We start from the raw sequence: 13,788 nt of genomic DNA, 5'->3' as shown, positions 1-13,788 counted from the left end.
ATCCGTCGGGCTCCACGAAGTACAGAAAGCCACAACCCCACCGCTGCCAAATCACCCGAGAATTTTCCACAAAGCCGGGGGGATTCAGCACCCCTAACTGCAGAAAGGGGCAGAGACTGCGCTGCAGGAGGGGAGCCCGTGCTGAGCCGCCGGCACGGGCCAACGATGGTGCTGAGCCCACGCTGAGCCACAGCCAGGCTTGCCTTCAGCAGCCCCACCTGCGCCGGCAGAGCCCTTTGAACCCAGCCGGTCTGGGCTGTAATTAGCTTTCGCCTGCCGGATCACAGGCACCGCACCACTCACCCGCCGGCTGCAGCTCAGCACCTGCCGCCGAGGGGCCTGGACCTCCCGCCCCGGCTGGATCCCTCCAAACCTCGTGGGTGCCCAGCCCAGAGCAGGGGGTGCCAGGCTGGCGGCCGTGCCGGTGGGATGGAGTTTTAAGCTGTTCCCCTCTGCCAAGCCTGGGAATCCGTGCCCAGCGCTGGCTCTGCCGCGGGCACCCCCTCCTCATCCTCCGTGCCCCCAGGGGCTCAGCACCCCAGGATGGGTGCTGAGCCCAGCACCCACTGCATCACCCAGATGTGCAGCAGCTCTGCCGCTGGGGTGCCCGGCCGGTGCCCCGGGAAGTGGCGAGCGCAGGGCTGGGCAGAACCGGCCGAGCAGGGCTGGGAGGTGGCCGGTGCTGCCGGCACTGCCAGACTGGTCCTGGCTGTTCTGCCAGGCGCCAGCCACGGACAGGAGCCTGCCCCACGGCACATCACCCCCTAGGGCTGTGGGGCAGGAGGGGTGCTCCTGCCCTGGCTGCACCCAGAGAGGCATCTCCTGCTCAGCCCAGCCTGGCGATGCCGGTGCCAGCGCCTTCACCGCACGGCAGAGGCCATTGGCAGCCACGTGCCTGTTTCCAGCGCGGTGCCGGTGTGGCCCTTACCTGGCTGCCGGTGCGAGGCCTCGGTGGCACGGCGCCTCGGTGGCACGGCGCTGGCAGAGCATCCATGCCACGGCTGCCGGTGGTTACGTAAGGAAGGCTCGGAGGGGAGCGCCGGCTCCCGTCCCCGGTGGCTGCAGGCAGGCGGTGAGGAACAACAGCCTCTTGCTGCTCAGCAGCCACACGTGGCCCTGCCGCTGGCGGCAGCGGGAGGAAGATGGGTGTCGGAGCAGCAGGAGGATGCTCTCTGCTCGGTCACGGAGCCAACCGCGAGGACAAGCCCCAGCTCCGGTCCCCCAGGGGCTGGGGACACTGTGAGGGTGGGGAGGGATGGCACCTGGTGAGGAGAGACGGTGGCAGTGGAGGGGGCAGCCGGAGCCCCGCGTCGGCCAGATCCTGCCTCCCTGCTCCGAGAACAAAGGGCTGCACCGTGAAGGCTCCCGCAGCCACTTAATTACCAGTGGGACTCGGGGGGCTCAGAGCAGCCGAGCTGCCCCCCGGGTCCCGCAGAGTGGGGATGGGAACTCCTCTGCTTCAGCTCGTCAGGGGGCACCTGGTAATAACCACAGCGCCTGAGCACGGCGGGGGGGCTGGTTTCAGCCCCGGTGGGGGAAGGAAACCCCGAGCTGTGCCAGGCTGCCACAGCGGAGCGGGCGGTGGGACAGCTGGGGAGATGGGCCAGCGGGATGTGGCACAGGGGTCATCAACATGGCACAGGGATCACTGACATGGCACGGGGATCACCGACACGGCACGGGGGGAATCACCAACACGGCACGGGGATCACCAACACGGCACGGGGATCACCAACACGGCACTAGGGGAATCACCAGCATGGCACAGGGATCACCAACATGGCACTGGGGGAATCACCAATACGGCACGGGGGGAATCACCAACATGGCACAGGGATCACCAACACGGCACTGGGGGAATCACCAACACGGCACTGGGGGAATCACCAACATGGCACTGGGGGAATCACCAACACGGCACGGGGGGAATCACCAACATGGCACTGGGGGAATCACCAACACGGCACGGGGGGAATCACCAACATGGCACAGGGATCACCGACATGTTACGGGGGGAATCACCAACATGGTACAGAGATCACCAACACGGCACTGGGGGAATCACCAACACGGCACGGGGGGAATCACCAAGATGGCACAGGGGGATCACCGACACGGTACAGGGGGATCACCAACATGGCACGGGGGGAATCACCAAGATGGCACAGGGAGATCACGGACACAGGGCACACAAGGATCACCACCAACACAGCACAGTTTGGAGCAGGGCGTTTGCAGACAGGATGCCAGGCACACACAAAAGCCATCTCATTATCTCCTAATTAGTGTCTTGCCAGCTCCTGCAATTAACACCCAAGCAGCGCTGCTGTTGAGGTAAACAGAGGGTTAGAAGCACCCTAGAGAGCTAGGGGCCCTGGCAGGGTGCAGACCACCCACGGGCACGCGCCGAGGAGCAGGTGGCCCTGGTGCTGAGCCCAGGAGGGTCCGACCCACGTCCCCGAGCCCCCTGGCTGCGCCGGGAGAGCCTGCAGGGCCGGCAGGGTGCTCCCACCCTCGCTGCGAGGCTGCCCTGCACCTTGGGGAGCAGCGCGGCAGCGGCAGCACCTTGCAAGGCTGGTGGCACTGCCCGGAGCGTCCCAGGAGAGCGGGACAGCGCCCAGCATCGCGCGGCAGGGAGCACCCCAGCTCTGCAGGGACAGGGGTGACTTTCTCCTGAGCTCAGCCCGTGACTCAGAAGCAACCAGGGTCAAACTCCAAGCTGCAGGCCCTGCCTCGGAGGTGGCCGGGCCACATGCCCTCCTGCACAGCTCACGCTGGCAAGGTGTTTGTTCCCAAATTGTCTCCTTTGGAAACATCAAAGGGAAGCAATCACCCAGGTCTGAAATGGCCTTTCTCCAGCTGACCCAGAAACATGGATCAAGAGCTTCCTCATCCCTTAATTGAGAAGTTGGTGACTTTGAGTCTTTATTAAAGAGCTTTGGTGAATTCACAGATTAAGGGCACAACCAGCCACTGCCATCATCCAACCTGATTCCCCACATGCCTCGGCCAGAGCAACCTCGCCCCGCAGCCGCTGCGCCCAGGGGAGCCCTGGGGAGCCCGGGGGAGCCCGGGGGAGCCCTGGGGAGCCCTGGGGAGCCCTGGGGAGCCCTGGGGAGCCGGGCGCATTGCGCCGCTGCTGCGGAGGGAAAACTGAACTAAACCCAGAATCACGCTGGAAACCAGGAAGGCCCCAACCTGCCTGCACAAAACCGACCCATTCCCAGGGTATTTTCCAGCTTGGGATGCTGGAAGGAATGGGCGACGCTTGGGAGGGGTGGTCAGAGCACCCGCTTTCCCTCTCCTCGCAGGTCATCCTCTGCCTTCCCATCTGCCCAGCATCCCGCGCCAGGGATGCTCTCCAGCAGTGCCATGGAAAGAGGGGTGTTTTCAGGGAAGAGGGCTGGCAGGGCACAACGCATTCGCCTCCCCGTGCCGCCGTGCTGCCCGTGGGGCAGTGGGAAGGGGCTGCGCAGCCGCCACGGAGCGGGGCTTCCCCAGGCGGCTGCGGAGCTGCCAGATCCTGGGGAGAAACGAGGCTAAAGAGGAGATGGCACATTCCTCAATGTACTATTTCTGCCTGCTGCGGATTATCATGTTTCAAGCTAAGGAAAACAGAAGGGGGGGATGCTACTACAAATGCCTGAGAGAGGAGCAGCTAAGGAGCCGCGCTTTCCCCTCCAGCAAGCAAAGACAGGCAGGAGAAATCCCCAGCCCTGCTGAATCCTGGGGGCACAGATGGAGCAGAAAACAACCCGAGCCCCTGCCCGGCTGTTCGGGGTTCAGGCGGCTGGGGCAGCCTGCGGGGGATTAAGCCCCACGCTGCCCGTCTGGGTGGGTGTTCGTGCTCCGTGCCAGGCCTGGCCGCAGAGCAATGGTGCGCACGGGTGTGCATGCCCCCCCACCCCCCCATGGCATGGGAGCCACGGCCGGCAGGCAGGGGGATGCTGATGCATCTTCCCCATGTCATCGAGCAGCCGGGGGGCACGGCCACCATGGGCACAGTCGCTTCATCCTGGCAGTGCCAGGCATGGAGCTCACCCTCCTGCCTGTCCCTTCTCTCCCTCATCCCTGCCAGCCCGGCGGCTGCTCCCGCCGGTTTCTATGGGAACTCAGCAGGAAAACACGGTTTCCAGTGAGGTTTCCAGTGAAGCCAGCGCTGGCCCAGCAGCCCAAACCCAGGCGGCGAGCTGCCCCATCATAGTGTTTGCCTGGGGGACCCCCATGTCCAGCCTTGCCCAGGGAGGCAGGGACCCCTCGCCACAGCCCCTCTCCCCAAGGGGACAGCCTGACACATGGGCAGCGTGATGGGGTGCTCTGAGCCAGGACGGTGCTGGTGGCCCACTGCAGCAGGATGGGTGCCACAGCCTGCTGGGCTCCTCGGCATGGGCTGGGGGTGCTGGGGCTGCTCCCCCCAGGCAGATCCTGGCCAAAGCAGCCACAGACCGGCCAGAGAGAACAGGCTCTGCGCTTGCCATGTGATTTTTAGCAGATGCTCAAGAATTTTAATGCCTCAGCCACCCCCTCTCCAGGAGTCCTAATCCTAGCTCTGGCTGCCCGAGGGGCTGGCTTGGGTGGGCGATGGGGCTGGGCATCCCCCAGCCATGCCTCTGGCAGTCGGAGGAGGGAAGGAGGAAGTCGGAGGATGAGGCTTCCCTGGGTGGCCCCAGGGGAGCCTCATCCTCTCCCAGAGGAATGAAGGGGATGAGGGACCAGCGCAGATTAGAGCAGGACAGCAGCTCTCCCCCATGAGGAAATGCCAGTGGGGTTCAGGGGAGGGGACGGGAGCAGCCACACGCACAAACAGAGCCTGGTGTGTGTGCACACGCGTGTGCATGGCTGCACCACAGGATGAGCCATACTGGGAGCAACGGTGCAGCAAGCAGTCGTCCCAGCTCCTGCCCTGTGCTCAGCCCTGGGGATGCACAACGGGATGCAGATGCTCTTGACGTGGAGAAGTGGGAGAAACCACCGGGTGCTGCTAATTCCCGGCTGCAGAGCAGCACGCAGCACTGCAAACAGCCTCACCTGCCTGGAAGGATGTTTCCCCCAGTAAATGCCACCCCAGTTCCCTCCGTGCCCGGTCCCTGGCAAGCTTGCCTGCACCCCTCCACACCCCAGGATGGCCACGCACCCCCTCCCCGCTGCAGCTTCCTTCTCGCCTTCCCACACAGAGGGATTAAACAGCCGCTCCAGCAGCCATCTGGAGCAGGGAGCTGGGCCCCTGCACCCAAGGGACCATGGCACACGTCACGGGCAGGATGGCAAGGCCAGCCGGTACGGATCAAACCATGCACACGGGACTCTGCCCTCCCACACCACAGCACGGCCCCACGGCACAGCCCGCGGAGGGTGGCAAAGACCCTGCAAAGAGGTGATGGAGGGGCTGCATCTCCCTCTGCAGAGGGGTACCGCAGCCAGAGCGGGGGTCCCCACCGAGTCCTGGGGGAGGATGGCCCAGGGCGGCCAGTCCAGCCCTTTCCGCTGGGTTTAATAGACTCGTGGCGTATTTAACATGCCCCATCATGTGATGAATCAGACCCTGCTCCCTCAGATCTAACAGCGGCGCAACAAAGCTGCAATTGACTGCTCAGGGTAGCGGCTGTGGCTTGCGCGCCGTCTCCGGCACTGCCAGACACCTCGATGCAGGGGAGCCAAGCAAGCACAGCATCTCGCAGGCGACACGCATCCCCGAGGCGCTTCGCCTTTGCTCTCTGATGAGGAGGAGGAGGAGGAGGAGGCTGGCTCTCCGCTGACAAGCAAGCGGTGAGATGGGAGCTGCGAAGCCCAGGGAAGCGCTCGCATCCCTGGGAAGCGCCAGACGACATCTCGAGCTCCATCCATCACAGCCTGTCCTGGCTGCGACCTCAGCAAAGCGCCCAGCCGTGGGGGCCAGCCCCAGCATATAGGGTTGGGGGCTCTGGCCCATCTGAGCCCCCTGGTCACAATCATGGGGGTTTGGATGTGCAGAGCCAGGTCTCCAAACGCCAGGTCTCTCCCAAAGCCTCAGCGCTGCCCGCCTGTGCACGGAGTCGGGTCCAAGCCCAGGGGACCCCAGCCTGCAGCCGCGGGGGTCCGGGGACAGAAAGCAACGCACAGCACAAACACTGCGTGGGGACAGCTTAGAGGGTCCCCACTTCTCACCTAAAGCACAGCAGGAGGGAGGGGGCACGGGAAGCCTGGCCCCCAGCCCCTTGGGCAACCAGGAGGTGCTGACCCCCCCCGCGCACCCTGCCTTGGCCATGGGGCACGCTGGGGCACCCCGGAGGGGCTGTGACACCCCCCTCCACCCCCCGGCTGCAGCATAGATCCCCCCACCCTCCCCTAAGCAAGCACTCCCCCACAGCTCGCTTCCCCCCCCGCCTGCCCCACGGCACACGTCCCCAGCGGGGGGATCCTCTGCCGCCCCCCCCGCCCCCCCCCCCCCGCAACGCTCGGGAGATGGAGGAGGAGGAGGAGGAGGAGGAGGAGGAAGGGGAGGAGGAGGAGGAGGGGGAGGAGGAGGGGGAGGAAGGCAGCCGCGCTGCGGGCACTCACCGTGCGGGGCGGGCAGCGGCCGGGGCCCCCCCGCTGCCTACGGGTTCAGCATCCCGCCGGGCAGCCCGAGCCCCAGCCCGAGCCCGAGCCGGAGCCGCAGCCCGAGCCGGAGCTGGGCATGCTCGGGGGCCACCGAGCGGCACGTGATGCCGGGCTGGCACCGAGCACGGCGGGGGGGGGCCGCGCCTGCCGCCCCCGCCCCCCGCGCTGTCCCCCCGCCGTGGCCCGGGGGAGACCGCCCCGGCCCCCCAGCATCACCCTGCCGCCCCACACCGCCGCACCTGGGGGGGGGGGGGGGGGGCTGGACCACACTTCCCCCACCCCACCCCCGCACGCCTCCCCCCTGCATCCTTAGGGACCATGCTGCCAGCCTGCATCCCAGCATCGGGGGCGGGGGGGGGGACAGCCGGGACCACACTCCCCCCTGCATCCCGGCATCGAGGGGTCCACACTCCCCCCTGCATCCCAGCACTGGGGGGGTCCACACTTCCCCCAGCATTCCAGCATCAGGGGGCACAGCTGGGACCATGCTCCCCCCTGCACCCCAGCATCAGGGGGGACAGCTGGGGGCATGCTGCTAGCCTGCATCACAGCTTTGGGGGGTCTGTACTCCCCCCTGCATCCCAGCATTGGGGGACCGCACTCCCCGGTTCATCCCAGCATCAGGGGGGACAGCTGGGACCATGCTGCCCCCTGCATCCCAGTACTGAGGGGACAGCCAGGACCATGCTCCCTCCTGCATCCCAGCGTCTCCTGGAGCAGGGGACCTCTCTATTCCCAGCCAGGCTCGTGGGACCCGCTGCGGTGGGTCAGGCAGCACCCCCAGGCTCTGCACCCCAATGAGAGCTGCTTGCAGGGGAAAGATGCAGCACCCGGAGGACGGGCAGCAAAACAGCTCAACAACCACAGCTTGTTCTCTGGAGCACAAAGGCCACCGCTCGGTCCCCTGGGCTGTGCCGAGGGCCAGCGATGGCTCAGGCAGGGCTGGCAGGACGCTTCCTCAGCCCTGGCCTGGTGGCAGGGTGACTCCCATGCTGCAGAGGCACTTGCAGAGGTGCTGGGGAGCTGCAAACTCCAGCCCTACAGCGATGGCACTGTGCCCTGATCTATGGCACTGCCCTACTTCTGCCTGTCAGAGCTGCCAGGCACCGCGGCTGGAACCCTGCCTGCACCCAGCACGCGCGGCCAGAGGCTCAGACCCACAGCACGCAGGGACCCTTCATCCTCCGCAGCCAAGCTGGGGTGGGGAGAGACAGGGGCTCTACAGGAAGGAAAACCAGCAGCTGCCCTTGATCCTATAATCCCCCCATTAGCCACACGGCATTAGGGGCTGGGGAGGAGGCTGGCTTTCACTGGATGCTCTGCCTCCTGCATCTCCCCTTCCTTCCCCCACAGCGATGGGCAAGATGCCCCCTCCCTGCCAGTCTGCAGCAGAGGGACCCCTGCATCCCCAAAATTACACGTGGTGCCTGCAAGTCGCCCCCTCTCCAAGGTCTCTGTCCTCACAGCCGTTCCCCTGCTCCACAGGCAGCGGGGACCTGCTGGGGCTGCTCTATCCCCCCGCTGCCCTCCTGCTGCCCAGGAGACTCCCTGAAAAACAGCCCAGGAAGCCTATGAGCAACTGGAGAGCTGCGCTGCTCTCAGGGGACCCCCCCCCAGCCTAGCCAGGCAGCCCTAAGCACCATCCGCATGTGCGCCCCAGCCAGGCTGGGGGCCGGTTGTTCCGTACCCCCTTGCACAGACAAGAAGCACATGGTGCTGCTGCATCGGCTCCCAGCTCGGGGGCACGGACACAGCCCGGCCCTTTCTTCTGCAGGCAGAGAGCCAGAGGCAGGACTGGGGTGGGAAAGATCCCTTTTACTGGCAGCGCTTCCCTGTGGGAGCACCCAGCTGGGGCAGGGGGCTGGGTGCTGCCTTCCCACAGGGGGCTGGCACAGGCGGGAGGGTGCTCAGCATCGCACGGAGCCAGCGGTTCCCTCCTCTGCTCCCAGTTGGAGCCCCTCACCTCCAGCTCAGACCCGCTTTGCTGCGGCATTCCCGGCTGCCACGGCGCACAGGGAATTGCGGGCACGGATAAGACGCTGAGCACACGGGGTGGACAACTGCAGGGGAGGGTGGTCCCTGCTGTGGCAGAGCATCGCAGACGTGCTGCGGGCACCCAGCTCAGACCTGACCGGGAGGTTCGCCACCACAGCTCTCGCCCAGCAAGCCCCAGTCGCAGCAACGTCTGAGGCTGCACGACTCAAACACAGGGCTGATTCAAGGACACCTTGGCTCTGCTTGACAGATTAGACCAAATAGATAATCCCAGCGCTTTGCTCCAGCCCTCAGCCCACCTTGGGATCTTTGCTCTCGCTGGGTTTACAGCCGTCTGAGTGCACAGGGAAACCTCCGCGCGGCCCCAGGTAGGGACGGGCTCAAAGATCCCATCTGAAACACGCTCACCCAGCAGGACCTGGAGCCCTGTGCAAGGTGAGGCGGCGGCAGCCTGCAGCTCAGCCTGTCTAGACACCACCACTGCCCTGCCAGGGTCCCGGTTCGTGGACTGGAGGCAATGGGAAACAGCCCACTGGGATGAACCAGGGCTCTTGGAGCAACACCTCGGGCCAGATCCTTCCCGAGTTACACTCCTGTTGCGCTCACCCTAGCAAGCACAGCCAGCTCTGCGCTGCACGCCCCGGGCAGCGTGTGCCTCGGGGACCCTTTGCACCACTGAGCTCCCTCCCACAAGGGCAGGGTGCTGCAGGGCCCTGGAGAAAGTCCCCACTGGGTCCCGGGGAACCTTTGCCCGAGGGATGATGCAGGGTGGGGGGGCTGGCTGGCTCACCCACGCCGCCCTGGAGCTGCCAGAGCGCTCAGAAGAGACATTTGCATCTGAAACGGTGACTTGGCACAGGAGCTCCCTTGCGCACAGGGACTGGGTGAGATTTGCCTGTCCCAGCAGCGCCGGTTGCAGGATCCAGGCACAGGACATAGCCCAGAGCGGGGTCTGGTCCCTGCTAAACACCTCCAGGGGCTGCCACAGGCAGGCAGGGACAGGGACCTCCAGCCTGGCCTTGCTGTGCTGTGCTGGCACAAGCTGGAGCCCTCTGCGAAAGCTCACGGTGCCCAGGTGCGCAGGGCTCGCTCACCACAGCACCCCAGCAGCCCCCGGGACGTGGCCTCGCATACATCCACCAAACCCGACACGCTGCTTTCTCCCTTGCCAGCAAGAGCTCCGGTTTGTTCCACGGCTGGGACGGCAGGACCTTCACAGCCACATCCGCAGCAGCATGGGACAAGCTACAGCAGGGCCATGGGCACCCGCCCACCCGCAGCCAACATGGGCTAGCGGCACGGACCCTGGCCCCATCCCCTAGCTACTGCTGTGCTCCAAAGCCTCCCAAACCACAGTTTTACTGCCCTGGTCCTCCACGAGGCCGGATTACAGCAGCCCGTGCTGCACTTGCAAGCATTTTGGTAGCAGCTGCCTCTGGGCAGAGACAAGCCCAGGGAGCAACATCCTTCGAGGCTGCAGTGGTGCTTGTGAGCAGGAGGCAAAACCTTCTCCCCCCACCCCCTTCCCACTTACTTGATGAAGTAGAAGCCCCCATGCAGCGTGGTGTCCACCTCCCAGCCTCGGGGCAGCCCTGGAAGGACAGGGCAGAAGCAGGGGTCACCCTCCCTGGCCTCACAGAACCCCTGCTCTCCCCGCCAGCACCCTGCTGCCCGAAGGATCTGCTGCTGGACAGTTAGCAGTGCCTGGTGAGGCACTAAGGGAGGGAACCACGGAGGAGCCCCCCTCGCAGGAGGCAGCACTAGAGAAGGGTGGGAGCACATGGGCAGGGAGTCACGGGATGATCATAACACTTGTGGGGTGCTGTGTCCCGCCGTGGTTGGCTCTCTAATGCTCAAACTTAAGTGGTTTGGGCCCCCTCTCCATCAGCAACAGGTCTCAGAGACTGCAGGGAGTCTCTCTGCGGAAGGGGAGTCTTAAATGCCCCCCAAGAGCATCTCTCCAGCTGGAAACCCCATGCCCGCAAGATGCAGCATCACCTCGCTCATGATTCGGAGTCCCCCTGACCCTCCCTAGCTGCAAGGCAGCTCCTGCTGGCTCAGGTTTTTAGCGTCTCCATTGCATTTCTGGAAGATTTCACTCCACACCCCCAGATTCTGATCATTTCCCAAGGAAAGCAGAGAGCAAACGCCGAGACCCGGGAGCCGTCCTTACCGGCGCAGGAGAAGTGCCCGCTCTGGATGGAGTAGCCTGTGCCAGGGTGCACCCAACTTGTGGACTTGGTCTCATCACTGCAAAAGACAGGGAGTGGGGCTGTCAGCACCCATGGGGGCCCAGGGAGCCCCTTCCCATCACTGGGGAGGGGTCTTTGCAATATGGGTGACTTTTCCAGCCAAAGGCGTGGAAGGATTGGATTTTTGGGAAAGAGGCGAACAGCATCTGTCAGGCTGGGACAGTGGTGAGCCCCAAGAAGAGAGAAGTGGGGGGAAAGGCGAGATGACCATGTGCCACAGGAAACCAGCCAGATGCAGAGACTTGCAGCAGGGGTTTTTCCATCCCAGACTAAGCCCTTCCCCCCGTAGCCCCCCTAGCCACGCACCCCCTGCACCCCAGCTTAAACCCCATCCCCGTGTCAGCCCCCACTCCACGCAAGCTGCCAGGCAGGACCGTACTTGATGAAGAAGACGCGCCCGTCCCCGCAGACGCCGTAGGTCCACCTGCCCGGCAGGTCCAGCCAGTCGATGTCATCCCCCATGGGGGCGGCGGAGGGGGGGCTCAGGCACACAGCAGTCCCACGCTTCGAGGAGGGACGGCACCTGGCTCAGGAACTGCCAAATAACTCCTGGTCCCCCCCAGGAGCAAACACTTGCTGGGCTCAGACCTTCCACCCAGACTCTGCTGCAAATAGGAGGGAGGGAGGGAAGAAAAAAAAAAAAAATTCCCAACCAAACCCATCAAGTTAACCCCCTCGGAGCTGGGCTGCCACCCTGCCTGCGAGCTGGGGTTCAGAGGGCATCCTCCCAGCACCGCAGCACGGCTCTCCAAATGACTCTTCGGGGCTAGCCCGTCACAGCTTCCTCCACTGCCTACTCAGTGTAATTACCGTCAATTAACTCGGGGTGAGTAATTATGGAGTTGTTACTTCCCTCTCCTGTTCGTTTCAAACAATGTCAAATTCTTCTCCCCGTCTGATCTCGCAGCCAAGCCGAGGCAGTATGTAGGGCACCCTGATGATTATCTGCACTGCTCCTGGAGCTGCCCAATGGGTATTTTCTCTCTGGTTGTTCTTAGCCATCAATTAAATGTCTTTTAAGGCAAAAGGTGGGGTCTGGGAGGCACCTGGCGACTGTAAAGGAGGCAATTGCCCTCCTGTCTCAGCGGCGCCTTTGCAAAGCTTCTCCTGGCACAAGGAGAAAGATGCTGGTTCAGGAGAGGCCGGAGAGGTGGAAGGGAAGGAGCTGGTCCCCAAAGCAGGGAGGAAGGGGCTTGCCCGGCTGAGCTCAAGCTCAGCACCCACATCAGAGCAGTTCCCTGCCAGGATTTGGGGAAACCAGTTCACCCGAAGCCTCGGGAAGGCTCTTCCTATAGTTCTTTGGATGGCTGGGTAAGAAAAACACGTCTGGTTAGTCCCGGCGAGCCCGTTGGGAGAGCGTCTGCTGGGACTCTGGTGTAGCAGGGAGCGATGTCACGGTCCTGGGCATTGGCTCACCTGGGGAAGCTCATTTGGTGGCAGAAACGTTTGGCTGCAAACTGTGGGCCAAGCTCGTGCCGTGGATGGGTCTTGAGGGTCGCACAGGTGAGCATGTGCTCAGACCCCCACGCTTGCAGCCCTGCGGGGGAAGGCACATGCAGGATTATGACATGCATTTGGCTTTTTGCAATATTGGGCTTTTTGCCTGGCTTCGGGCTGCCGGGGGATAGCGTTACGCCAAACCTGCCTGCCCCAGTTAGGTTACAGCCACTCTTATCACGTTACCATCTGTGAACCGGGCTGCAGAGCGAAAACATCAATCACCAGCCGATTAACGTCCACGGGAACTCCCGAGGCTTTGATGCTGCGATGCGCCCCGAGATTGGGGAAGGTCATGGCATGACCCCAAGGGAGCCAGCTCTGCCACCCCTGCCTCTGCCACCGCAGCCACACCGGAGATGTACACAGGAGCCAAACCGCAGCCAGGAAATCCCAGAGCTTAATGCTCATGGCCAAACCTTGGGACCACACGAGCAGCCCGACGTGGTGGTGCTCCATCCACGTTAAACTGTTTCCATCCCTTTTTTTTTTCCTGGGGGAACCCCCAAAGCCAGCCCTGGCCAAGGGACGGCTTGCGTGGCACGTGCTGGCTCAAGGCAGCAATAGTTTTATAAAGTCAAACACAGCAAGAGGTCTGTTCCTAAACTGCCCTAATCCTGTTTCAGCGCTGGGGGAGGCACTGCGGGGACAACTACGGGTCCTCCTGGCCACCCTACCCCTGCAGCCGCTCTCAGGCGGGGTTTTCTTTACTGGGAGCAGCCTCTAAGCTGAGCCATGGCTTGTATGTGCTTTAGTTCTCAGCACAAAGATTTTGGGGACCCGGGGTCTGCGAGCAGCTGGAGGCACGGCTCCCGAGACTCCTCTGAGATCTCCCCATCACACAGCTTTCGAGACCGAGCTTTCAACCCCCGTGCCAATTCGTTTGTATAGAGATGAAACAGAAACCTTAAGAGAACCAGAACCAAAGGAGCCGCCTGCGGTCCCAGGGTCAGGAGCTCAAACCCTCTCCAATTACCCCACAGTTACTCACACACACACCTTTAGGGTGTGTGGGTTCAGGGTCCATGCCAGATAAGCTCACCTGATCCTAAAAGATTTTCTTCCTTCTCTAGTGACCCCCAGGGAGGGATGTTTTTCCCTGATCACGAATATTCTCCAGGTCTCCCTTGCTTGACCGTGGCAGTTACAGAGGGCCAACTCGACTGAACATCAGCAAAGAGCAGGAGCTGGTGCAGCCCCCAGGGGTAAGTAACGCTGAGGTTGTTGGAGGGTTTGTAGGACCTTCAGCCAAGAATCCTGAGCAGCTCCAGGCTCTCTCCCGCCAGGTAAATAAATCAGCTTTTATTGCTTTCCACAAGAGAATTTCCCCCCCCTATTTCTTTCTATCTTAATCCAATGGAAATTCAAAGGGGAAATACCAGTGGGGCTTTTTGTTTTCATTTGGTTTAAAATCCTTTTAAAAGCTCCTTGTTCACAACCATCCAGCTTAGGGAGGAAGGGGACA

At 63.2% G+C, this 13,788-nt stretch overlaps 1 protein-coding gene across 1 annotated transcript in view; it reads right to left on the bottom strand.

Moving 5' to 3' along the window:
- The window catches only part of PLEKHA6 (pleckstrin homology domain containing A6), a 48,512-nt gene extending 41,840 nt beyond the window's left edge, over positions 1–6,672 (bottom strand). The window contains exon 1 of the mRNA XM_040616595.1: positions 6,538–6,672. The gene's annotated coding sequence lies outside the window, so the exon portion shown is untranslated. The remainder of the gene's footprint in view (positions 1–6,537) is intronic.
- Positions 6,673–13,788: the final 7,116 nt, after the last annotated feature.

The sequence above is a fragment of the Falco naumanni genome, chromosome 17 (genome assembly GCF_017639655.2).
Source record: "Falco naumanni isolate bFalNau1 chromosome 17, bFalNau1.pat, whole genome shotgun sequence".
In the NCBI taxonomy this organism is placed as follows: Eukaryota; Metazoa; Chordata; class Aves; order Falconiformes; family Falconidae; genus Falco; species Falco naumanni.
This window is presented reverse-complemented; position numbering and strand designations above follow the sequence as displayed.